At 43.0% G+C, this 27,318-nt stretch overlaps 2 protein-coding genes and 1 pseudogene across 21 annotated transcripts in view; 1 reads left to right on the forward strand and 2 right to left on the reverse strand.

Moving 5' to 3' along the window:
• The window catches only part of LOC102166266 (uncharacterized), a 565,109-nt gene that overhangs the window by 214,173 nt on the left and 323,618 nt on the right, over positions 1 to 27,318 (reverse strand).
• The window catches only part of LOC102160313 (T cell receptor delta constant), a 660,440-nt gene that overhangs the window by 131,030 nt on the left and 502,092 nt on the right, over positions 1 to 27,318 (reverse strand). The window lies entirely within an intron of this gene.
• On the forward strand, positions 7,600 to 15,305 carry LOC100626750 (ras-related protein Rap-1b-like protein pseudogene; annotated as a pseudogene).

Raw genomic sequence — 27,318 nt, forward strand, 5'->3', positions numbered from 1 at the left:
TTTTGTTTTGTTTTGTCTTTTTGCCTTTTCTAGGGCCGCTCCTGTGGCATATGGAGGTTCCCAGGCTAGGGGTCTAATTGGAGCTGTAGCCACCGGCCTACACCAGAGCCACAGCAACGAGGGATCCAAGCTGCCACAGCTCATGGCAACACTGGATCCTTAATCCACTGAGCAAGGCCAGGGATCGAACCTGCAACCTCATGGTTCCTGGTCAGATTTGTTAACCACTGTGCCATGACGGGAACTCCTTAGACTTTTTTTAATGATAGTGGTATCTATTTTCCTTTTTCTTTCTTTCTTGTTCTTTAGCCCCTTAAAGACCGTTGAGGGTGTGGGGGTTCTGTTGGTAGACTGGAAATTCTAAAGGAACTTTAGAACACTCTTCTTTTGTTGAGAAAAATAGAGTAAGGTTGGGAAGGAGTTAATTCACATCTAAAACAAAAATCCTCTTGTTGTCATGGAGATTATGAAGTCAGCATAAAACGCAACACAGATGTTGTACACTGAGATGGTAAGTGTTCTGTTAAGAAAAATTAATTCGTTTCTTTCAAGTTAGACATGAAGAGCATATTTTCCCCCAAATATGAACTTAATCAGGGCTACTGGTGTCTCAAACATGGTATTTTAAGGCCTGATATCACTGTTTTTGCCTTCTTGGCCCATGAAGGCCAGTCTCCACCTGAGATGGTGGCGGATGGGTGGAGAGCTTCCTGGAGGTTGGTGGTGGGGGGGATTTTTCCCACTGTCCATCATCCCAGGGCAGGAAAGAAGTTGGCCTTGGACTCTGCACATGGAGATGTGGGGGACGCCTGCAGAATTTTCCTAGGGGCACTGACCAGTCCCTGCTATGTGGAAGTCTGTGGGGAGACAGGAAAAGGATCATGTTGGATTTGGGGTCTCAGAATGTGCACTTCTCTCTCTCTCCTCATGAACAAGCATTTCGCTGTGCTCTGATGATTAAGGAAGCAGGCTGTGTACCGACATGGGATCCATTGGCATCAGGTAGAGGGGACAGCAGCCTGTGAAGAATCTCACAGGATGACACAAGGTGGGCTGCAGAAGAGCTCAGTGTTCAGTGGAGCTGTGAGGCCCCATGGGGATCCACTGTGGGATGAAATGACCACAAATCCCCTGGAGGACAAAAGGGACACTCCATAGTCCTCGGATAGAGGCTGCAGGTTATTAGAAATTGGATATTCATGAAACAATGTATTTTGTAATCCACAGGCTGATGAGGTTGGAAGACTCTGGGTGACATAACGAAGGACTTCCTTAAAGTAAGAGATCTGAAACTCCGAAGTGGTGTTCGAAATAACACTTACACAATGACAACCACTGCTTTAATGAATAACCTAATTATCCCTAGCTATCTTCAAGACTAAGAATGCTCAGCACCTAATTGATGCCTTAAATTTTAGGTGTAATAAGACCTGGAAAACAGCAACAAAATCTGATAACGGTCAATTCTTTTTTTTAATTAAAAAAAAATTTTTTTCCCACTGTACAGCAAGGGGATCAAGTTATCCTTACATGTATACATTTTTCCCCCACCCTTTGTTCTGTTGCAATATGAGTATCTAGACAAAGTTCTCAATGCTACTCAGCAGGATCTCCTTGTAAATCTATTCTAAGTTGTGTCTGATAAGCCCAAGCTCCCGATCCCTCCCACTCCCTCCCTCTCCCATCAGGCAGCCACAAGTCTCTTCTCCAAGTCCATGATTTTCTTTTCTGAGGAGATGTTCATTTGTGCTGGGTATTAGATTCCAGTTATAAGTGATATCCTATGGTATTTGTCTTTGTCTTTCTGGCTCATTTCACTCAGTATGAGAGTCTCTAGTTCCATCCATGTTGCTGCAAATGGCATTATGTCATCCTTTTTATGGCTGAGTAGTATTCCATTGTGTATATATACCACCTCTTCCGAATCCAATCCTCTGTTGATGGACATTTGGGTTGTTTCCATGTCCTGGCTATTGTGAATAGTGCTGCAATGAATATGCGGGTGCATGTGTCTCTTTTAAGTAGAGTTTTGTCTGGATAGATGCCCAAGAGCGGGATTGTGGGGTCATATGGAAGTTCTATGTATAGACTTCTAAGGTATCTCCAGACTGTTCTCCATAGTGGCTGTACCAGTTTACATTCCCACCAGCAGTGCAGGAGGGTTCCCTTTTCTCCACACCCCCTCCACCACTTGTTATTCGTGGACTTATGAATGATGGCCATTCTGACTGGTGTGAGGTGGTATCTCATGGTAGTTTTGATTTGCATTTCTCTTATAATCAGTGATGTTGAGCATTTTTTTTTTATGTGTTTGTTGGCCATCTGTATATCTTCCTTGGAGAACAGTCTATTCAGGTCTTTTGCCCATTTTTCCATTGATTGATTGGCTTTTTTTGCCATTGAGTTGTATAAGTTGCTTATATATTCTAGAGATTAAGCCCGTGTCTGATAACGGTCAATTCTAATTTATGCATATATATACATGCATACATCCATTTATTGACAAGTACCATGTTTACTGCCAGGAATACGGAGCTTAGTAAGACATTATCCTAAAAGATCTTACATCTGAGAGGTAGGGACAGGAAGGACTCTGCATCCCCTATTCAGAGAGAGAGATGGTTCTGGGTTAATGGCATTAGGAGGCAGCTTGTCTTCTCAATCTCTTTCCCAGGATTGTATCAACCATGCAGCCAAATCTGCTTTCCAGAGAGCTGCCGTTTATTCCTATGATCCAAGGCTGGGGAGAGCTGCTGTAATAGACCTGGCTGTGTTGCTGCTTTTGGGGTGCTCCAGTGCTTCTTGGTTTGGGCTTCCAACCAGAGCCTGCATCATTCAGTGATGGGCGAGGTGGGGATAAAGATGGAACAGAGCATCCAGAGGTTTGGCCGGTCCAGCATTGCCCTCCAGTGGTCAAATGCAGGCATGTGGGGATGACGACTCCTAGAGGGAGGCTCTGAGCTGAGGGCCTGTGGCTTAACAAGGGGGCTCAGGAATGGCTCTTCCAGATGAGGTTGGGAAGGCAAGAACTGGAAGCCAGAGATGAGAAATTAAAGTGAGAATTAAGATGGATCGATGACTAGGAACCTGCAGTTGTATGTGTAGAGAGAACCAGAAACAGAGACCATGTCAATTTCCCAATTTGGATTTTGGCTGACAAGTTGACCAGGCTGCCTTGGGGTTTAGGGAGTGTGGTGGCTGGGGGGGGGGGGGGGCGTGATCACACAGAGCTGTAACCTCAGTTCTTTCAGTCCACCCTGGTCAAGGCTCTCAGATGACTGTGAGCTAGAACCAATATTTTCAGATAAATGGGCAGTCCAGGAAGGAGCACAAATCTCCTGAAATGGAACAGAAGCAGATTCACATGGAATGAACTTTTATTTATTTTTTTATTTTTTATTTTTGTCTTTTTGACTTTTTCTTTTGTCTTTTTTTTTGTTGTTGTTGTTGTTGCTATTTCTTGGGCCACTCCCGCGGCATATGGAGGTTCCCAGGCTAGGGGTTGAATCGGAGCTGTAGCCACCGGCCTACGCCAGAGCCACAGCAACGTGGGATCTGAGCCGCGTCTGCAACCTACACCACAGCTCACGGCAATGCCAGATCGTCAACCCACTGAGCAAGGGCAGGGATCGAACCCGCAACCTCATGGTTCCTAGTCGGATTCGTTAACCACTGCGCCACGACGGGAACTCCCTGAACTTTTAAATATTGTCTTTACAAAGGGGTCTAGTCCATGGGAAGGCACATCTGTTTTTGGCACACCTCCCAGGATGCAAGGAGGGCCTCAAGTGGTCTTGGTCTCTCCGCGTCTTACATGTGAGTGGTTCGGGAACTCTGATTTGGAGGGCAGTTTCTCTTAGCATCAGGAAGTCTTCCTCCCAACCCCCTTTTGGGTCAATGTCACTGGAAGATGTCCAGCACAGCAGGGCACTGTCCTTTGTCCCAGATCTATGAGTCAAGGCTGAAGTAGCCTTGGCAGCCCCTGTGCTCTTGGCAAAGTCTACAACTGGAGCAATGTTTCCTTCCTTTTTCCTGTTTCATATCCTTCGGATCAATCACAATACCCTTCAGATATAGCATCACTTACCTTCCAAGGTCATGGAAGGAAAGGAATTTCACTGTACCCTGAATCTTCTCCTGCTTTATTTCTTCTAGTTGATCTATGACTTGCCTGAAACTTCAAGCTTGAAATCTTCCCACCCCTGCCCCCGTTGCTCTCTTGCTCTGTTCCCATAAAAAGAGAGCTACATGGGTTAGAGAAACCTCCTGACCAAATCGAAAAAGCAATACAAGACTAACAATGACCAGCTCAGGAGGTAGGTAACTGTAGCATAACGCATTAGGGGTTGAATCGCTCACATTGTTGCCTATAACATGCCAGCATCCATGGCCCTACTGTAGAAGAACCCAGGCTTTACCATAAGAACAGGGTTCAAACTGTGAATGCAGGGCAGCGGTCTGAGAGTAGGATGATGAGGATGGAGGGAACAGAGTTACCTTAGTTATAGGATTCTTGGGAGACACCATAAGCCATGGGACCTCTGTGTACATGTATGTAGCTCTGTGTGCACTGGTGTGTGGTTAAAGTGAAGCTTTCAGAAGTCAAGAACTGTGCCTTCCCTGCTCTCCTTCATTGCCCCCAGTGCCCTTGGAGACAAGCGTATTGCCCCATAGTGCCATGGTTAAGAGAAGCTGCTTTGGAATCCAGCAAGCCAGAATTCAAGGTCTTTTACCTTTGTTTTTCAATCTTAGGAACAATTCCTAGCTTCTTGGAGACTTGGGCTCGTCATCTGTAAAACAGGGGTCATAATACTTGGCCCCCACTCCTCCACATGCAGAGCCTCTGTGAGGACTGGGAGAGCTGGTGCTTGTACAGCCATGGCATTGCTCGTGCTATTATTTTCATGTGGGCATGAGCACTGGGTGCATGAGATCTCTGTGGGGGCGTGTGATCTCTGTGAGTGCAGGAGACTTTTTCAGTCAAAGCCCAACTTAAATGTAAAATAAAACCAGTCTCATTCCAGAAAACCAAAGCGTGCAGGCAATGGCGCTGAGCAGATTCCCTTTGCTACCTCCTTCTATAACTGTAAAGCCTTTGCCCAAGTTTCCAGGGACCTACATCCTCTTGAACCCTGTCTAGAATGGGAGAACTGTTGGCATGGAAATAAGCTTTCAGCTGAAACAGGCATGGGGTGCCTGACCCTCCCTTCCTGCCTGAGCACTGGCTGCGCTCCGGATGTCGTGCTTGACCCAGTCTTGGGAGCTGCCAGTACGAGAGAGACTGGGAAGTCTGTATTCAATCATCATTGAAAGCTGATTAGGAGAACAAGGTACCATGCAGCCGCTCGAAAGGCTGAGTGTTTAGAATGGCCATTATAGAGGAAAATCCTTCTGCTTGGCTGACTGGGGCCAGGTCTATGGCTCTGAAGCAATTGGCGCAGATGCCCAGCGAGGGGGTGAATTCATTTTGTGCCCAATAAAACCAGTTTTATTCAGAGAGCTGAATTGTTATCCCCGCGGGAAGGGTGAAGGTATAAAAACAGGTTGTAATTCTTGGAGGATCGAATTCTTCCATAGCTGGAGACAGAAAGAAAGAGGGAGAGAGAGGAAGAGAGACAGATGAAAGGGAGCTGTGTTATCCTGGAAGTCCTAGTGTAATTACTCCCCTGAATTTCTCCTGGAGCTTCAGGATGCTGCCAGATGTGCCCAGGTCCTCTGTGCCCCGCCCCACAGAGCCAGCATCCAGAGCCCACCTCCACCCCCCTGCGGCTGCTCCTCACGTCTGGGAACACATCAAAGGAGGTTTGATATTCATAAGTGCTATGAGTCATTTTCACAGGGAGCTACAGGGAGCCGCCTGTACCACTGCAAGCTGTATTCAGCCCTTTGTCAGAGCAGCTGAGCCGAACCAATCCCCCATTATGGGAGAGAGGAGATTCCTCCTGGGAGACCTGGATTTGCCCTCAGACCCCTGTGCAGAATAAAATGGGTCTTTTTTTATTGAGAAATAGTTTTTAAAACATCCTCCGGTCTTGGCTCAGCATCTCCACCGCCCACGGGGACGACTCTGCGTGGTCCTTCCACAGAGTGTGACCACCTCCAGGCTCCCACTGTTAGTGTCAATAACATCTGAAACCTCCCTGTTTCCCTCGCTCTGGGGACAAAGGACATCCACAAGCCTCCAACCGCAACCACATTTCTTATCAACGGGTGGAGGAAATTCTGCTCACTCCTGTTGAGTTTGGCTCTTGTTGGACAAAGCATCGTGTGTGACACTTTGAGGCCTGGCAGAGACGCGCAAAATTAAAGCCACAGGATCGCGGGGCTGGAAGGGACCCTAGTCATGCTCCATTGCTAGCCCCTCAAATTACAGATGAGACAATTGAGGCTCAGAGGGGTTAAGCACCTTGTCTAAGGTCACACAGACAAGTGAGGATTTCTAGTACACAGAATCGTTTTCTTTTCTCTTTGTCTTTTTTAGGGCTGTACCTGTGGCACAAGGAAGTTCCCAGGCTAGGGATCAAATCAGAGCTGTAACTGCCAGCCTACACCACAGCCACAGCAAGGAGGGATCTGAGCTGCATCTGCAACCTACATCAGAGCTCATGGCAGTGCCGGATCCTTAAGCCACTGAGCGAGGCCAGGGATCGAAACCTTATCCTCACAGTCACTGTGTTGGTTCTTAACCTGCTGAGCCACAACAGGAACTCCAGAATCATTTTCTAAGAGAGAGGGGGGAACAGTGGCAGCGTAACTCTTGTTATTACTTGCCCACTGGAGTCTGCTTCAGAGATGCAAACCTATAGGAAAGGGAGGGAGACCAGGAGACCTGAAGCTATATCTCAGCTTTGCACCTCAGTTTCTCTGTATGAAAAATGGCTGTGTTACTTACCCTCATTTCAGGGCTGTTGTGTGGCTTCCTGAGTGACTCTGGGAAGTCCTGGGAGCTTGGACCACTCTCTTTCTGGGCCCAGGAGTGGGGCTACTTGCCGAGGCTGACTAACCTGTGCCCTGTTCCTCAGTCGCCACTGAGGCCTTGAGGAGCCACTGGCATTGGGAGGGTGGGAGAATTAGTGAGGAACGATCAGGCTGGGAGGCAGGGCCGTAGGGTGTGGGGGGTGGGAAAATGAGTGGGATATAGTAGCAAAATATAGTAATACCTGCCTGCTCCCAGCCCTGGTAATAGTTTCACAAGAGAATATGTGAGATGTCCCCTCCAGATGCCCAGATTCCCTACCTTTGCTTGGGGAGCGTGGGAAAAGTGTGCCCTTATCCATGTGAATTTAAATGCATTTTCATTACACTATATGTCTTCAGTTCTGCCAGAAAAGCCAGCATGTCTTGCTCTTTAAAATGTCTAGAGCTCCTGTTCCCATTTGGGGTTTGTGGTTGGAAGGTCGGCCTCCTGAGCTGTCTGGTGGTAATCGGGTTCTGAATAAATGAGCCCTTAGGGATTGCCAGGGAGACCAGAGAGCAGCCCACGCCCTGCCGGGACTGAGTCTGGCAGCAGAAGCCACACCGTGTGCCTTGCCAAGGTGGTTCCCGCTGGGCTGGGCTGCTCGCGCTTCCTGGCAATCCAGGCGGCATCCTGGCTTGGCGATGCCGCGAGCCCAGAGGCCCAGGTCCGTGCATCAGTGTTCGCAACAGCTTTCTCCTGTTATTACCTTGTCAACAGCAGTATTGGAGACACAAAGGACAGCTCTGCATGATGATGCAGTGAATGACTGGTTAGGTGCCTCCTGTTTAATAACCAGAGAAATATTGCTGTGCGGCATCTCTCCATATGTTGTAGCATCTGTGTCTGGCATGTAAGGGACTCATTTTCTTCGCATATCTCATTAAAGATGTAAGCAAAATGGAGGGGCTGCGAGCAGCACTCTCCCCGCACTGCCTGCAACTCCCTTTTCTTACCCTCTGCTGCCATCTAGTGGCCACTTGCCTCCTCTGCATTGTCATTTTCATAGTGGGGCTGAAGTCTTGCCCCCTGGAAACTAGAGGAGAACAGTTACACAAACCACACAATTATGGATCTTGTGAGAGTCCTTGTTGCAACAGAAAGTCAGCCTGAACCACCCTGGGACTGCCTCCTAGAGCCTGAGAGGGCCCTTTCTCCTTTGGAGAGATAATGGTCCATCAGTGTTCTTATAAACCTATCCAAGTTCCAGACTCTAAATCATGAAGACCTGGCAGGCTGGATAAATCTTGCCAAAAGCCAAGGTGAATCTTGTGACCTGGGGGCAGACAGAGTCCTGCACCTCAAGATAAAATTTCCCCTACAATCTTGAAGAATCCCCAGAGGTTGGGATGGAGAAGGCACAGAGCAGAAGGGGGAGTCCATGGGTCTTTTCAGCCTCTTGCCCACCCATCTCCACAAAATATCCTTGCAAGTGGAAGCTTGCTCCAGCCTGGGTCCCACAGCCTTAACTCAGGACCCACAAGCCCGGTTTGACATTTGCTTCGTTGCTAGTGATGGCATCAGAGGGTGTTTTCAGCCACTATTCATCAGTCTGGGACCTGGGGAATGCATGCCGGGATGTGTGCAAAGCTGTGAAATGCTCCCCACGGTGGAAGACACAGTGTAAAGTGAACCACCTCACTATGGTGACAATGCAGGAGGGCCACGAGTGAAGAGCAGACAGAGTGCAGCAGCTGCAGGGCAGGGTTTAGGCTGGGGCTGCAGGTGCCTGTGCATCACTGTGGGCCCTGACGCAAGAGGGAGGAAGGCCACCCTGCTTCTGGGCTGGGGACTGAAACACAGGGTGATTTTGTCACCCAACCCAGCAGCTAACATCTTTCTCTTGAAGCCTTGGCATGCATTCCTTAATCTCATTAACTGAGTCATTGTACATGTACTCAGCTCTAGAATATGCAGTGAAGTAGACACAAAAAGCTGCATCTGACAGTCTAAACCTTTGAGGGTCTTATCATCGAGAAGAAGTTAAGGATGAAGCATGAAGGTCAAGGCAGCGTGCATTAATTCTCCATGAGAGAAACGGCTTAACACAGAAGGCAGGGATTCTGGGAAAAGGGGAATCCTCCCCAACAGCTGGGGAGCATATTATGGAAGGAAATGCTTCAAGTTGTCCAAGGAATTCCAACTGATGGTGAAATGCCCTCTGAGATGTGTGGCCTCTCTGGTCCCCAGGGCCTAAGGACTTGGATTTGGCTGTGGGTCATGCTCCCCGGGTCAGGAGACAAAATAAGACTAAGATGTGTCTTCCAGGGCCCATTGATGTATCTGTAATAGATTCCTTTCCCTTCTTAGTATTACTGTTCATTCATTGATTAACCTGTCATTCATTTATTCATTCAGGAAATGTATACTGTTCTAGCACTGGTGCTCAGGGGATAAACCCACAAAATGTCTTAAGTTTTCACAGCAGCTTGACACTGAACCTGAGCTTCATAGAATTAGAATCACTGTCATTTTTGTCTCCATCTTCAGACCCTCCACTTTTTAAGTACCTGGTGTTTTGTTTTGTTTTGTTTTTTAGGGCTGCAGGTGCGGCATATGGGAGTTCCCAGGCTAGGGGTTGAATTGGAGCTGCAATCGCTGGCTTATGCCACAACCACAGCAATGTGGGATCTGAACTGCATCTGTGACCTCCCCTGCAGCTTGTGCCTATGCCAGATCCTTAACTCGCTGAGCGAGGCCAAGGATTGAACCTGCGTCCTCATAGATACTAGTCAGGTTCTTAACCCACTGAGCCACAATGGGAACTTTGGTACCTGTTGATTCTTTATTGCTTTATCTGTCCACATGGTCCTCACGCCTTTCCCTGCTCCGCCCAAGAATGCTTCAAACAGAGGCAGCCCCAAATGTCCTGCTGCGTCTTCTGGGGGTGACTTCTGGTTGGCAGGGATGGTCGGAGAAGACACTTTATTGGTCATGTGGAAATAGAAATGGAAAAACAAAGACAAGACCCTTTGATTTAGTCTTGATTAACAATAACATAGACTTTGAGTTTGCAACAGTGTTTGATATGCCTTGTGAGGAAGAAATCCTATTATGTCAAATTTTCAAAAGCCTGTGCCGTTAAGATAAAAATATTTACATTTCATGACCGCGGAGCTCAGTGAAAAGGGGCTGTCAAGAGACCAGACAGCTGGGGGATGGTTTTGTGTGATTTAAATGTATACAGTTTTGGCGTCTTCTTATGTTGACTGACAAGGAACAAGCAGCTTCAATATCAACTCCCCAGGAATATAACTTTTAATGGCAAAGCATTTGATCACAGAGAACTCCAAAAAATATTGTATTGCTCATTTAATCCTCAGAATATTTGTGTCAGAAATAGAATGTGTTTAGTTGAGTTTTAAGTAAACTCACAAAGCTTTGATTACTAACTCATCGCTTTCTCTTTCTTTCTCTTGGTCTTGTCTTTTCGCTTTTCCTCAGCAAACCACGGGAAATAAAGTGTTGAAGGAGACACCACCTGAGCCTTGTTTCTTTGCCAGTTCTGTGGATTGGAGTTTTATATTCTGGAAACAGAGGCTGCTAGGAAACAGGAGGTACCAGATAACAGCTGTGTTTCCATAGGTGCTGGGACCCTGGCTACATACACCGTTTACAAAAACAGCCCTCCAAACTCCATCAGATTCTGGTCTGGGATCCAACGTGGAGCTACACATCAGAGTCTCTGTACCTTGGTTTCTTCTTTTCATTTCTGAAAATGTCACAAACGGGAAAATGTGGCTGAGTTTTATGGGATTGTGAAGTGTGTCACCCCAATCTGACATAGATTTGTGGGAACCACAGCCCATGAGGTTTGTCCCATCATGTCTTCTCTGGGATTCGATGAGTTGAACCCCTAAGCTTGCAGACCAGCAAGTAGGGAAGGGAACTTCATTGTCACTGAGGGTCTATGTGAAAGCACCCACTGAGTTTTCACAGCTAGCCGAGGTGTGCTTTATATTCCCTTTTTATGAGCAAGAGGGGGCCTCAGAGGTTAAATAACTTCCCCTAAGTCTTTGTGCTAATAAGTGCCAGAGACAGAATTTGAATCAACGTCAAAGTCCTGGGATTTCCCATTGTGGTGCAGTGGAGACAAATCTGACTAGTATCCATGAGGATACGGATTCAATCCCTGGCCTTGCTCAGTGGGTTAAGGATCCAGCGTTGCCATGAGCTGTGGTGTAGTTCGGCTCGGATCCTGAGCTGCTGTGGCTGTGGTGTAGGCCAGCAGCTACAGCTCTGATTCGACCCCTAGCCTGGGAACCTCCATATGCTGTGGGTGCGGCCCTAAAAAGACAAAAAAAAAAAAAAAAAAAGAAAGAAAGAAAAAAGTCTGTTTTGGCAGTTGCCATCGACCACATGCCAAAGAGGAGAGCATAGGCTAAGTCTCTTTTCTCCTTCACCCACCTCTGGCTTTTCTTTTTTCTTTTCTTTCTTTCTTTCTTTTCTTTCTTTTTTTTTTTGTCTACCCATTAGAACACGGGTATAAACCCTGAAACAGGACCAAGGCCGCCTATGGAGCTGATCGAAGACCGTCTCTCTCGTCACCTCTCTTCTGGAAGCTGGCTGAGGTCACACTGCCTCATTTGATTTTCCCTGGGTAGAAATGTGGGGAGAATCATGAAGAAGTTTTCTCCCGGGCTCCCAAGGCCTCCAGAATCATCCTGGATGACAAATAGAGTTTAGTTATAAGTGCCCTGCGCCCAGGCTCCTTTGTGGTGACGGTGTTTGCAGTTTGGTTTTGTTTTATACGTTATGAGAGTTTGTGATTTGGTGGCAGAGGGGAGTGTCTCTTGTTAAGAACTCTCCTTTCGGAGTTCCCATCATGGCTCAGTGGTTAGTGAATCCGACTAGGAACCATGAGGTTGCAGGTTCGATCCCTGGCCTTGCTTAGTGGGTTAAGGATCCGGCGTTGCCGTGGGATGTGGTGTAGGTTGCAGATGTGGCTTGGATCCCAAGTTGCTGTGGCTGTGGTGTAGGCTGGCAGCTACAGCTCCGATTAGACCCCTAACCTGGGAACCTCCATATGCCGCGGGAGCAGCCCTAGAAAAGGCAAAAAGACAAAAAGACAAAAAAAAAAAAAAAAAAAAAAAAAAGAACTCTCCTTTAATATCATGGCTTCACAATCATCATATTGATAGGTTAGCTCCCATCCATTTAAGTGTGTTTCTTTATTGGACACCATCCTCAGGCTATTAAATGGAAATAAACGTTGCCCCGTTGAAGTTTGCAGTCTGAATCTAGAAGACGGTTCTTTTGCACAAGGCAGACAGACTTATGGACCAGTGCAAAAGCACAAAGGTTTGTTCCTCCCCACCCAGGAAGTAATCACATCATTGACATTCTGAACAAGCATCTGCGGACAGGTGAGCAAGGAATTAAGCATGGCCGTGATATGCCTTCCCCAAGTTCAGGGCTAACAGTGATGCAGGAATAGGTCTGTTGAGAGTCCTGAGCTAGAACCATCAGCCTGCTCCTCTCCCTGATGGGTGTGAATGGAGGAAAGAGAAAAAGAATCTCTCTCTCTTTTTTTTTTTTTTAATTTTTTTTTAATGCAAGCCCTTGCAATGCAATCCAAATTTATGGAACTATTGATGCTAAGGTATACAAAATTGCACTGCTTTAATTAAGGCTTTTAGTTCACATTTGGCCACCTCAAGTAGTTGTTACATTAGGATGGTCAATTTCAATACTGTGGCTCCCTGTTGGGTAGACACACAATCTTTATACCCAAACGTTAATGCATGCAAAGCAACAAGGCATTGTTAAATAAAACAGCAACAGTTACTGCAGTTTAGGTCTTGTGACCAATCACACATGATTAAAATGACTCCCCACATTCACGTCCACACTACTTGCCCACCATTTACCATCTCAACCAAAACATTACACATGCGAAACTGATAAGAATAGAGTAGGCACAGGTGGCTGTAGACGTCCCAGTAGGGAGTCATAGATAAAGAGGGAAACCTGGGAGTCGTTGGGAGACCACTGTAAGTGTAAGAAAACCATCAGGTCAGCCTTGCTTAACCAGCGGTGGTTAGAGAATTGCCTCAGCTCATTGGGTGGGGGATGGGATGAGGCCTGTATTCAGACTCAGCCCAAGGGTAAGAGTTTGAAGACCGCCCTTCAGCTGATTTGAATACGCACCTTACCGGATACTAAGGAGGAGCTACTACTCCCAGAAAGGAAGAGGCGGGCCTTTCCAATTCCCACGCCCCTTGGAAGATGAAACTGTGGCCCACCAGTCAAGCGGATCTTCCTTGCCTGCCTGCTTGCGTCTTTTGCAAGCGTCCTATCCTAATGAGTCTGTTTCTTGCCTATCACTTTGTCTCTCGCTGAATTCCTTCTATGTGGAGGCGTAAAGGACCTGAGCCTTGGTGAATCCAGACACAGGGTGAGTAACTCGAATTTAAAACCGTGGGTTCAAGTCCCAATCTAGCTTTAGTCCAGGCATGAGGGTTCAAGTACCAATTTGGGTTTGGGCTGGGTTCAAGTCCCAGCCTGTGGGTTCAAGTCCCAATCTGGGTTTTGGCTAGGTTCAGGCCGTTAGTGCTGTCAGTTTCAAAACAATCGCTAACAGGCAAAGATATTAAACCTGTATATTTGGTATTGCAAATACACTTATGTACGAGCAAGCAAGGGATTCACAGTCAGAATCTACAGCTGCTGAAGCCTGAAAATGACTTACAAAAATTGTTAAAACATTAAAAACTTGTTTGAAAATATACACTTCTTGCTGTAGATCCCCACCGTACACACAGCTATAAACATTGTTCCCTATGTAAACAAAAAGGAAATGTATAATAAGAGATTTGAAAAGTCTGGACCTTTCCTTCCCAGCAGATGTTAAGGGCAATGTCTTTAAGACATTATACTGAAAGGACTATCATTTTAAAGACAAGATCACTGTCTCCAAAGGTTTTTTTTTAAATTAAAAAATCTAGGCAGGAGTTCCCATAGTGATTCAGTGGAAATGCATCTGACTAGCATCCATGAGGATGCATGTTTGATCCCTGGCCTTGCTCAGTGGGTTAAAGATCCGACATTGCTGTGAGCTGTGGTGTAAGTTACAGAAGAGGCTCGGAACCTGTGTTGCTGTGGATGTGGTGTAGGCCGGCAGCTCCAGCTCCAGTTTGACCCCTAGCCTGGGAACCTCCATATGCCTTGGGTGCGGCCCAAAAAAGACCTAAATAAATAAATAAATAAAGTAAAATTGAATTAAAAAACTATATAGCTGTGATAATTGTACGATACAATGATAATGACCTTGAATTTCTTAAAATTACAGTAAGCTACAAGTATCAAAGAAGTGAAGTTATCTGGAGTAGTCTGTATAGGAGCTCTTTGGATTTTTTATTACCCTAAAATAATGATGCTTTTAGGGTTTACATTTCTGTACTCTCCAATACAAAGTATGGGGCGTGTTAAAGTATACAGTACACCATTTTCACACATGTACAACAGTGTTGGATGAAAAATGTCTCTTAGCACTGCTACAGGATTGTAGCCTCTGGTTTTACCAGCTGCACACTCTAGGACTATCGTATAGGTGAAAACCTCTCCCAGACTCAGGTAAAAACCTATCGTATAGGTAAAAACCTTGCCCTCATGTAAACCACCCCTGAGCGGCAGAGGCAGTAGCGGCAGGACCGCCATGGCGCTGGGAGCAGCGATCAGGAGGGACAGCGAGGCGATGCTGGCTGTGGCGACCTGGTGACAGCATGAGAGGTACGAGCTTTTACAAGTTTGCACCATGCGTGAGTCATTCTTGGCTCGAGAGGTGTTGGAAAATCTGCTCTGTGCCATTTGTTCAAGGAATTCTTGTTGCAAAATATGATCCTATGATAGAAGATTCTTATAGAAAGCAAGTTGAAGTAGGTACACAATAGCGTATGCTTGAAATCTTGCCTACTGCAGGAATGGAACAATTTTCAGCAATGAGGGACTTGTACATGAAAAATGGAGAGGTTTTTCAGTAGTTTATTCCATCGCAACTCAGGCCATGTTTAGTGATTTATAAGATCCGAGAGAACAGATTCTTCGAGTTAAAGACACTGACGATGTTCCAATGATCCTGGTTGGTAATAAGTGTGACTTGGAAGATGAAAGAGTTGTAGGAAAGGAATGAGGTCAAAATCTAGCAAGACAGTGGAACTACTGTGCCTTCTTAGAATCCTCTGCAAAATCAAAAAGAAGTGTTAATGAGATCTTTTATGACTTAGTGCAACAAATTAACAGAAAAACTCTGGTGCCTGGGAAGACCTTCAAAAAGTCATCATATCAACTGCTTTCGTATACTAAATGCATGTAGCTCTGAGCCAGGTCTGAAAAACTGTTGCCCAATTCAACAATGCCAGCATTCCAACTTTGTTAAACCTAAATCTTTTTTTTTTTTTTTTTTTTTGGTCTTTTTTACCTTTTCTGGGGCTGCTCTCACGGCATATGGAAGTTCCCAGGCTAGGGGTCTAATGGGAGCTGTAGCTGCCAGCCTACACCAGAGCCACAGCAACGCAGAATCCGAACTGCATCTGTGACCTACACCACAGCTCATGGCAACGCCGGATCCTTAACCCACTGAGCAAGGCCAGGGATCGAATCTGCAACCTCAAGATTCCTAGTCAGATTCGTTAACCAGTGAGCCACGATGGGAACTCCTAAATCTTAAGTGGGCTTTCTGTGGGGGTACCCTTCAAGAGGCAGATGAAAGTTACTCCATCAGTTTGCACTCTAATCACTTTCCAGAATCACAAGAGAAAGACTCTTTAGTAGAGAATCACTGAATAAGAATTTTACAATGAGTTCTCCATATCCCAGTTTTACATATGAGGAAATTGAGGCTCACATTGCTTAGGGGGCTTGACCAGGTCATGCATCTTGTAAGCACCAGAGATAAAGACAAAACCAGATCTTTCTGCTCTCTGCTACATACACTGCTTACACTGAATTACAAACTGAATCTGATCCATGTGGAATCCATGCTAATGATCTGCCTCTGACACGGGCAGCCGGGAGGTAGCCCTCCTCCCTGACGCCACTCTCAAAGGTTAAACTACATCCACAAACTATTTTCTGTTAATAGAATATCGAGGATCTGTCATGCATTCACTGATCCAAAATGATCTTGAATTTATTTACAATTTTGGTACCACCTTTGAGTGTTACCATTTTCCTAAATTGAACCTACATTATATAAAGCCATTCTTCATTTATTGGTACGTTGGTTTTAACCCAGACTTCTTATTTCACATCCCAGCAATGCTGGGGCATTAATAGTTGAGAAAGCCTTTATATGCTTCTTCTCTGCATAACAAATCTGTATTTTAACCTGCACCTTCAATAGCTGAACTCCAAAGGGTGACTAATGGATACATTTCAGAATCACAGCAGGTTGGTGGGGATATAATCTTTTCAGTGGGAAAATTTTATGTGTGTGTCAAATCCAACCATATAAGTGACTAAACTGTAGGTAAGGCCAGGCTTGACTTAAAATGAGGAATACTGGAAATTTGCAAATGCAAATCATGCTCAGTTTTTGATGTTAGAACATCCAGGTGGACAGGCTGTGCCATCCCTCTTTGCTGGCCATTCCCTGTGACCTCGACGAATCATCTTCCCTCCTGCCTCAGGGGGGTGGTGACCCCTGGCCATGGCCTTGCTGGCAGAGCTCAAAGTAGAACGGAATCTTGAAGGAGAATTCCCTTCTGTGGGAGATGTTCATACAGAATGAATCCTCAAAAACCTTTGCTGGGCATGACCAGATGGTTCTCTGGCATGTATTTCAGAAGGAGCCCAGGGCTTCAGGTGGACCACACGGGGGAGAGGAAGGGCCCCCCAAATACGTGAAGGTACCCTTTTCAGTGACAGCACTCAGGTCAGGCCCAGCCTCTCAGTGCGCCCCTAGCCCTCCATAAGGTCACAGCCAGTCCAGGAGGGCAGAGCTCTTTGCAGTCCGCATGGACTCTCTGTGATAGCCACTGGGAAAGTTGCAGGAAGGGTGACCCCTTCCAGGGCCCAAGTGTGGGTTCTTGTCTAACACTTGGAAAGGAATTGTCTGAGGAGATATACATGCTGACAAAGCAGAAGACTTTATTGGGAAGGGGCACCCAGGCAGAGAGCATCAGGGTGAGGGAACCCAGGAGAACTGCTCTGCTGTGTGGCTCACAGTCTCAGATTTTATGGGAATGGAGTTAGCTTCTGGGTTGTCTCTGGTCACTTGTCTTATTTGGCCCATACTTGGTCTGGCCCAGGGTCCTTCCTGGTGGCACGTGTACCTCTCAATCAAGATGGATTCCAGCACCAAGGATGCTGGGATGTTGGTTGTCTTCCTCCCTCTGACTGTTCCTTCCTCCCAAGTTCACCCACTTGGTCATCAGGACAGCACTGTGTTGCTTATCAGAGCCTCCTGCTCTGCAACAACTCATGCAAGCGGCTATTGTGGTGCGTGGCCAAGGTGGGCAGTTTCAGTCAATGGTCCCCTAACAGGGGTGAAGTGGAGAATATCATGAACTTGCATGGAGTCGAGTGTTCTTTTTGGGGACACTCATCACAGTTAGAGGGAATGTAGCTAAGAACATGCAGTCTTCAGGGGACCTGGGCTCCTGAGGAGGAAGACTTTGGAAGAGATCTTTGCTGCTGTTTTCCCTGCCCCTCTCCTCCTGCCATCACTCTCCATTCTCTCTGCTGCTCTAGTGCTTGTTGAATGACTTGACTGGGGCTCCCTGGGAGCTGTGGGCAGCTCTGGGGTGAGCCAGGGCCAGGCGTGTCAGAAGTCACATATCTGGACCTTGCCCTCTAGACGTCAGACGTAAGAACAGGTTTCTCACAGTGTCCCATGTTAGTGCTTTTCAAATTTATTTCCACCTGAGAACCACTCTGGCTGGGCAGATAACACCCTGGGCCTCCACTGCTCTGCTGTTTCTTGCTAATAGAGAGTAAGCTCATTGAAATGGAATCAGTTCCATTTGGCTCAAACCCTAATGAGAGCTTTCCATTTGCTATAGTGCAAATATTGAAGTTAAAGAGACAGCTTGGGGACCAACTAATTATTTTAAAAACCCCCGATGCTTACAGAGTAGGCAAAATTGTACTCAGAGGAGCTTTGTCCAGCACTGAGACCCTTGGGTTCCCTAAAACCAGCGTTTCCAGGTACCTCCAGGGGCCAAACAAGAGGGAGTACCTCACAGACTGAGGATGTTAGAGCTGGAAAACTTAGTCTTTTAGTCTACCCCTCATTTCACTGCAGGGAAACAGAGACCAGAGGTGCCAAGATCTCATGAAGAGCCCACAAGGGTCATGGTTAGAACCCGAGTTTGCTGCTGGCCTGTTTGGTCTTCTTACTCTCCCTCTTGCTGGAGAAAGGACAGTGATTCCTCAGTTGTCAGAGCTGGAGGTCTTTGTACAGTTTTGAGGATGATTTTATTCCCCAAAAGAGCATCTTTGTACCTGTTCGGAGTATACGGTATTTACCTACCAGTAGATTTTTTCCAGTGGTTGTTTGCTTATAGAGATGTCTTCAATTGTACCATTTTTTTTTTTCCTGAAATTATCGGTAAAGAAATTTTTTTTTTAAATTGGTCAGTTTTTAGGGGCCAGGAACCCAGGATGAATGTTTATGCATCTAAGCAGTGCTCATCTTTGAAGTCCCTTCATCCTCTTGACCTTAGAGTTTAGAGAGGTATTCACAATAATTGAGTTCAGGAGTTCCCATCGTGGTGCAGTGGTTAACGAATCCGACTAGGAACCATGAGGTTGCAGGTTCAATCCCTGGCCTTGCTCAGTGGGTTAAGGATCTGGCGTTGCTGTTGCTGTGAGCTGTGGTATGGGTCACAGACGTGGCTCGGATCCCGAGTTGCTGTGGCTCTGGCGTAGGCTGGCGGCTACAGCTCTGATTCGACCCCTAGCCTGGGAACCTCCATATGCCATGGGAGCAGCTCAAGAAAAGGCAAAAAGACCAAAAAAAAAAAAAAAAAAAAAAAAAAAAAAAGTAGAATTGAGTTCAGTTGCAATTTTTGTGGACAGTGGTCAAATAATGATTCTGTGGTCGATTTATTTTATTTTTAAATGATATATCACTTGGTGTTAATTAAAGAGTGAGAAAAATATGTTACAGCACAGTGGAATATGTTTTAAAAGGTTAACAAAATAGTGACATGTATAAAGTACAGAAGTTTAACCATATCTTCCAGGTGTAAAAACTAGAGAGAAAAATTTTGCAAGGGGTAAAGTTTTTGAATTATATTGGTTAATGTTATTTTATTGTGTGTTTCAGTTTTTAAAATTTTCAACATCATTTAGAATACCATTCTTCACTTATGACATTTGAATTCGTCTCATGGCACACATTTCCTTCTTCTATAGACATTATTACATCAAATTTCTACATCTGTGAAGTTAATGATTTGAATATTATCTTTAATACATACTTTCCATGATAATTAAATATTTAAGAATCTGTGACAAATATACTCTGTGATGGATTTTTTTTTTAACTAATTACCCATTTTTTTCTTTTGCTATTGGTCCAGGTAAGTTTGTATTTATTTATTCTTTAAATTTAACATTATTGAAGTGTAGTTGGTTTACAATGTTGTGGTAATTTTTGCTGTACAGCAAAGTGATTTAGCCAAACATCTACGTATATCCATTCTCACATAGGTCATCACTCTGTGGTTTGTTTGCTTATTTTATTTATTTATTTATTATCTTTTTAGGACCATAGCTGAGGTATATGGAAGTTCTCAGGCTAGGGATGGAATTGGAGCTGCAGCTGCTGGCCTATACCACAGTCACAGATATGCTAGATCTGAGTCACATCTGCAACTTAACAGATTCAGCTCATGGCAGTGCTGGATCCTTAACCTGCTGAGCAAGGCCAGGGATTGAGCCTGCAACCTCTTGGATACTAGTTGGGTTCATTACCACTGAGCCACAATAGGAACTTCTCTGTGGTCCATATAGACTGCTCCCTCTGTCCCCCAGTGTTAGGCAACCTCCTCCCTTTGGTCCTTTGTTTATGAACAAAACCATATCTTACCTTTGAATAAAAATGGTTCACCAGAGTATGTTTATAGCTTGTATTGTTGAAGGAAAAGAACAGAAAGCTTTACTTGAAGTTTGAAATAGTTAAATTCAGAAAAAAAAAATTAAGGCAATTCTAATTTACATAGAAGGAGTACATTTTAGGAACTCCTCACTCCAGGGATGGTGTAATGTATGTTCCAGCAAGACTTAGAAACAGTTTTTTTTTATGTTAGACAACTCACTTGAAGGGAAACTAGGGATATTTTAAAGGCATGTCACCTAGTATTTAAAAGGTGTTTGTATTAGATGATTTTTCTCACTCTATGTGTTCAGAAGGAAAAATTGTGAATTATAGATAATACAAAGAAGTAGGACATCATCACCCATGATCCTACTACCCAGAGATAATAACTATAATTTTGTTACATTTCCTTTTAGTCTTTTGTCTTAAATTTATTCTCTTATATTGTTGAAACCACATTATATATTCAGTTTTCTGTTTTTCATTTATATTAGAACAATATATTTTTCCCCATGTGACTTAAAACTCTTCAAAACGTAATTTTTGATGGTGGCACAGTATTCTACTGGCTTATTTCTCTTAATTGGCTTAATCATTTCTCTAATTTGGGTATTTAGGTTATTTCCAACTATTTGAAGTATGAGTAACATTAAATGGACATTTCAGCCTATAAAAAGTCTGCTCAGATAACTCTTTTGAAGATATATTATCAATTATTCAGACAAGAGAAATGGCCATTTAAAAAGGTCTTGATACCTAATACCATATAAGCTACCATTATATTTATTCAGTGTGTAATCATAGCAGCAATAAATGTGAGTGCCCTTAATGTGCCCAATTTCATCACCATTGAGTCGTGATTGCCTTTTAAAAAATCAATATTCTTTAATATGAATGATAGTTGTTTTCACTTGCATTTTAAAATTTTAAGTGTGGTTTGGTTTTTTCAAATATTCATTGGCAATTCATACATCATTTTTGTATCTCACTTTTGCCCATATATCCATCTGGCTAGTATTTTCCTTTTCCCTTTATATAAAGTCTTTACACATTAAGCATATTAGCATTTGATTTATGTAACTCATATACATACTTTTTTCCTTTTTTTACTAATTTTTTCTTTTTTGCTAATTTAATTAAATCATTTTGGACATTTAGAAATCTTTTAACTTTCTATACTCCAATTTATGTATTTGTATACATCCCTGATAATTTCTGCCTTTACATTAGAAATTCATTTTCTGTCCTGTTTCAGATGGAGGGGACAAAATTTGGGCATAAGAGGAATAGCTTATGTTGGGAAGATGACTTGATTTGGGGCTTGGATTGAGGGTCGGTTGTATTAGCAACTCTGATCACCAGGTGTCTCCTCACTGCTGATATGTTGCAGGAAGTCCGGGTGCAACATATGGTACTATTTTTCTTAGTGTGATAAGGCTTCTCATGTGGCTGAGACCGTAGAGAGACTGTAGGTTGACAGGGAGAGACTGAAAGTTTTTCTAATTAAATTAATGTACAAAGGGAGGAGACTCAGTTCCTCCCACTGACTGCCACAGGAGAAATGTAGGTTTCAAATTGATGCTAATGTTGTATCTCTAGGGAAATATTAATCCACAGGATAGTAGCCAGTACTGTCCAGAGAAAGGAAATATTAAAGCTATGAATGGATGTGAAATCTAATTGCCAGAGAATTGTTTTTGTTGGTAGATGGTTTCTTTACACTGTTTTTTAAAGGCTTAGGGGAAATATAATACCTCCTTCCCAAGCCACTTAACTTCCCATGTTCACAGCAAACAAATTTATTATCGATAATTTGGCTTCCAATGTATGATAATAAGCAGGAGAAGGAGTGCCTCAGATAGGGACCAAAAGAGCAAAGACACTGCCATTTGGCAATGATGGAATCTCATCCCTATTTAGACAGATTAAATTGGCCACTGATGGGCTGATCTCTGGGTTTATAAAGAATGTTCACTTTCTTAAATACAGAGATTGAGGGTCCATTACTCAACCCTGAGGTTCCTTTCACCATCAGCAAACCCTCCCACTCCCCAGAGACACCTGAAACACAAGGGTTTTATTTAATTTTTTAAACCAAGAGAAAATATGTTAATGAGTTGGGGAAAGACTGAGAGGAATTTGCTCATCCTGATGAAGATAACAAAGGGAGTAGATAGAGAAGGAAGAGTTCTGGGAGCCACCTTGCAAACCTTTATAGGGAGACGTGTAGCCAGGAAAACAAAATACAGAACATCTAATGTTGCCAAGTTATCACCTCAGCTCATTTCATCAGCAAGGACATTTCCGTGGAGGGTTATGGAGAGAAGATACTAATGACGTGTGTACTCCAGAGAGCCAGGTACAGGAGAGGGGGAGAGTAGAGTGTGTCTGGGTGTGTGTTCGTGTGCACACGCACACTTTCGTATGGATATACACACTTATACAGGGGAATGTGCAAAACAGCAGTTTGGTTAAGAGTGTGGCTCTGAGCCAGCTACCTGAGTTCAAATTCTGATTGTATCCCTTCTGGGCTAGGTGAATTAGGGCAATTTACCTAATAATCCCTTTGAGGTTTGGTTTCATCATCTGTCAAACAGGGATTAATAAAGTTGGCATCATAAAGCTAATGGTAAGTTTTAAATGTAAAGTATGTGCGAACATGTAAAATACTTAGTGATTTTTCATGGGACTGACACTGTTCTATTATAGGTGGATTTTGTTATTTGCATATGTATATAAATAATTTCTACGGGAGTAGAGAAGAAAACTTAAAAAAATTTAACCTTAGTTATTCAAGAAATATACGAGTACGTTCTTGTTATAAAAATTAAAGCATTGCAATTAAACCCAAAAAATCTCCCTCTCCCCTCCTGTGTAACTCCTCCATCCAGAGGTTGCTGTTAATAAGGAATTTGTGGTTGTACTTACAGTCCTTTTATTGTGCCATATTCAGAGTTTATATCGTGTAAGTGCTTTTACTAACATAAATGGCATCATAATCTACCTGTTGTTCCATAACTACTGCTGCCCTCGTGTATATGCTTTCTTTTACAATAAGGGTAGCACTAAGACTGGGACACACTAAGTGTTGGGTCAGAGAGTATATTCATTTCTAATATACTATTTATTTATTTATTTATTTTGGTCTTTTTAGAGCCACAGCCATGGCATATGGAAGTTCCCAGGCTAGGGATTGAATCAGAGCTGTAGCCGCCGGCCTACGCCAGAGCCACAGCAACTCGGGATCCGAGCTGCGTCTGCAACTTACACCACAGCTCATGGCAACGCCAGGTCCTTAATCCATTGAGTGAGGCCAGGGATTGAACCTGTGTCTTCATGGATACTAGTCAGATTATTTTTTGCTGAGCCATGAGGGGAACTCCCGTTTCCAATACTGATATTTACTATCATAGGCTTTGTGTTGTGGTAAGAAAGATACCTTAGCCTCTTCTATTCTTCTTAATACCAGGGTAAAATAGTACAGTAATTTCCTTTTATTATATGTTATATCCTAAATAGCTGATTTTATTATTTCTCTTCTAACATGAACGTTTATTCTTTTATGAATTTCATTTTTCTCATTTATATGGAACATGTGGAAAATGCAAAAGAGTAGAAGGAAAAACTGTAGTCACCATATTCCCATGAGCTGTGATAGTCAGTACTTATAGTGAGATACTTTCCTAGAGAACCTTAAAAATTGTAACTTGGAAACAACTAATTTTAACAATCAGGTTATATTATGCTAATTTAAAATTAAGAAGGTAATAAATTATATCTTAAATATATTAAGAACTCAGATTATTTAAATTTCCGGTTGAACGTTTAGAAAGCAGAGAATTTTCAAATTTTATATGGTGGTGACAAAAACAATATTCTACATTTTATTATTTTTGTCCTTTTTTTGAATAGTATTCTTTTCACTGAGACAAAATAATCATTCCTTTTTTTGGTGGCATGCAGAAGCTCCTGGGCCAGGAATTGACTCTGAGCCATGGCAATAATCAGTCACAGCAGTGACAATGCTGGTCCTTAACCTGCAGAGCCAGAAGGGAATTCCAAAATTATCATTGCTTTTAAGACATTTCCAAGACCTATATGGAAATTACAGTAGTTTCAAGGATTACTTCAAAATTGCTCTTAAAAAGTTATTTATATTTTGTAGTTATCATATTTGGAATGTGTGTGTCTCTGGAATATTTATGGGCCTTCGTGTTTTATTGAGAATTAAAAATATGTTTTCAACAGATTGATAGTCTAAAACATGCAGTTGGACCCCATAAAGTATGTGAAATTTAAGTGGTGTGATATAAAAATTAATAACCCATATATAAGAGCAAAATATGTAATGTTGTAGTTCTCACCAAACATAAATTAAGATTTGGATAATTTCAATTTAATGAAAAATTATAACTTGTTTTGACTACTACCACATGGTGGCACCACTTTAGTTTACAAGGGAAGTAACCAGACATTGTGTTGTATTCTACATTTTGCTTTATAAAAAAACTATAAAAGATTTTGATTTCTTTAGTGTTATTATGTTTTAAAATGGAAGTATAGTTGTTTTACAATGTTGTGTTAATTTCTGCTGTATAGCAAAGTGATTCAGTTTTTACATATACACACACACATATATATATACTTTAAAAAATATTATTTTCCATTGAATATAGTTCTCTGGGCTATACAGTAGGACCTTGTTGTTTATCTGCTCTGTGTATAATAGCTCACATATGTTAACTCCAACCTCCCCTTCCATCCCTCTCCCAAACCCGTCCCCCTTGGCAATCACAAGTCCGTTCTCCACGTCCTTGAGTCTGTTTCTGTTTCATAGATAGGTTCTTTTGTGTCATATTTTAGATTCCACATATAAGTGATATCATATGGTATTTGTCGTTTTCTTTCTGATTTACTTCACTTAGTATGATGATCTCTAGTTGCATCATGTTGCTGCAAATGGCATTATTTCATTCCTTTTTTATGGCTGAGTAGCATTCCATTGTATATATGCATGATGCTATTATTTTTAACACTTACCAAAATTTTTAAAGTTGTTTTATGTCTTTTTATATTAGCATTCATTGAGTTGGGACAAAAGCTTATGTTGAAAAATATACACACAAATACACAACTTTTAGACAGATATTAGCTATAAATTTGGTGCCATGAAGCCAAATGATGCCTTAATAGGCTTTATCACTAACTTAAAGAAGAGCAATTGATGAATATTGATGATAATACTAAGGAAATATAGAGCAGCAGCAGAACAGAAATATGTCACAAAGTTTTAGCTATATGGGTTCTGTAAACCAATTCTCCATTTTTTTTTCTCATGGGAAAATTTGCCTTGAAGTATATGCAAGATTGTAAGAAATATGTTATTTCTTATAGAATGCAACTGAATTATGTTGGGGGCTTATCTTAGTGATGAACTTATAAGCAAGACTCCAATGCCCTCTTTTGTTTTTTGTATTATTAGCACTAAATGAAGGTCAAATGATGTCAGGTACTTTGAATTAAAAATAATTGTGGGAAAACAAAATTATCCCAAGTTGGATGCTATAAGCATGTAAAACTCAATATATGATCAGTACTATATTTACCATTCGCATGGCTATACAGTATAGAGTTCATCTTTAATATAAATCATGGCTATACTGTGTAGAGTTCATCTTTTATATAAATCATTTCACTACTGTTGCTTAGCAGTAAGTATACTAATAATTATGTGATAAAGAATGTTTCATTAAAAGTTTAAGGAGTTCCCGTTGTGGTGCAGCAGAAACGAATCTGACTAGGAACCATGAGGTTGCGGGTTCGATCCTTGTCCTTGCTCATGGGCTGAGGATCCAGCATTGCCGTGAGCTGTGGTGTAGGTAGCAGATGTGGCTTGGATCTGGTGTTGCTGTGGCTGTGGTGTAGGCCAGCAGCTGTAGCTCTGATTAGACCCCTAGCCTGGGAACATCCATATGCCACAGGTGCAGCCCTAAAAAGACAAAAATAAATAAATAAATAAAAGTTTCAAACATTCCTTTAAATATTATACTGTTGGGGCATAGTAAATTTGTCAGCCCATGAAGTGACTGAATTAAAAATTCAGCATGAATTTATTTTTGAGCAAAGGAAAAACAACAATGGTGAGAATTAGAAGAATTGAGTCGATAGGTAAAACCCAAGAGCAACATATATTTTTTCTATTCAATTCAAAAGTAATGATTCGGTTTCAGCAAAATATCATATGTTGTATTAAATCAAAATCATTAAACTTTTATTGGTTTTGAATTTTTGTGCATGTTTAACTTGTGTTTTTAAATAGTTGGTATCACAGTTACAAGCACATGTTTAAATAGCAATTTATGTCTCACCATGTTAAAACAACATTATGTTAAAGTAACATAGTTAACACTGGGGTCTGTGAAACTTATTTGCCCTTTAAATGAATTGTATCTGACCCCAGTTGAGAAACATGGCTGTAGTGTTGGGAACTCTGTGTTTCCTTTTGCAGGTAGTTTTTTCCTCTGTTCTCTGGCTCCATGACTGCAGCCAGAGTCCTTGACAGGGAATGAGGTGGAGCCCAGGTCATAGAATGTAGATGCAGGAGGCAGTGGGACCCTGTGTTACTGTCGCACAGAGGTTGGCAGTGGGACTTTGAGCTGGGGAACTGTGAAATGCAAGAAGAGGAAAGCATCTTCACTGAGCTACGTTATGAGTCTTCCACTTTCTTCTCTCTCATTTGCCAAGATCCTGCCTAAATTGTTGAAAGGCTAGCACTGTCTGTGTAAAACAGTTCAGAAGCAGGTTCTCTGCATTTTAGAGTTTATGGGGCCCTGGGACTCTGTTCACTCTCCTTTGGTGTTCACCCCCATTCAGAAAGACTGGCTCAGATACAGGAAATAAGCTTTTGTTCATCATACCCTACAGTGTTTCTTTTAGTTTCACGATCTCCAAAAAGACTCCTGGTAGATCTAAGACTCAAATTTTCATCTTGGAGAGGAAAGTTCTCTGCTGGGACTGCCACCTTCAGGAATTTCCCAAATCACAAGTTGGCCGCAGTCACAAGATTACCAGTGAGCCCCCAGAAACTTCTCTACATATATTTCTGCCCCTGTTGACTTTCTTCTGACATCTGGGATAAAGAGGAGCACATTAGGAGTGCCAGCTTGTGTTGGTCAACTTTGTAAAGCAGACAACTGTGTTTCCCAGAATCCCCTCCCTTGTGAGGTTCTGCTTTAGAGATGGCCAAAGGATGAAATCACACAAGATTTGGAAGGCAGAAGAGAAGCAGTAACAATTTCTCTTGTTACTGAGTCCAAGC

Source organism: Sus scrofa, chromosome 7 (genome assembly GCF_054392235.1).
Source record: "Sus scrofa isolate SSC_HxYL_T2T_F1_AM1 chromosome 7, Sscrofa_HxYL_maternal_Yorkshire_Landrace_v2.0, whole genome shotgun sequence".
Lineage (NCBI taxonomy): Eukaryota > Metazoa > Chordata > Mammalia > Artiodactyla > Suidae > Sus > Sus scrofa.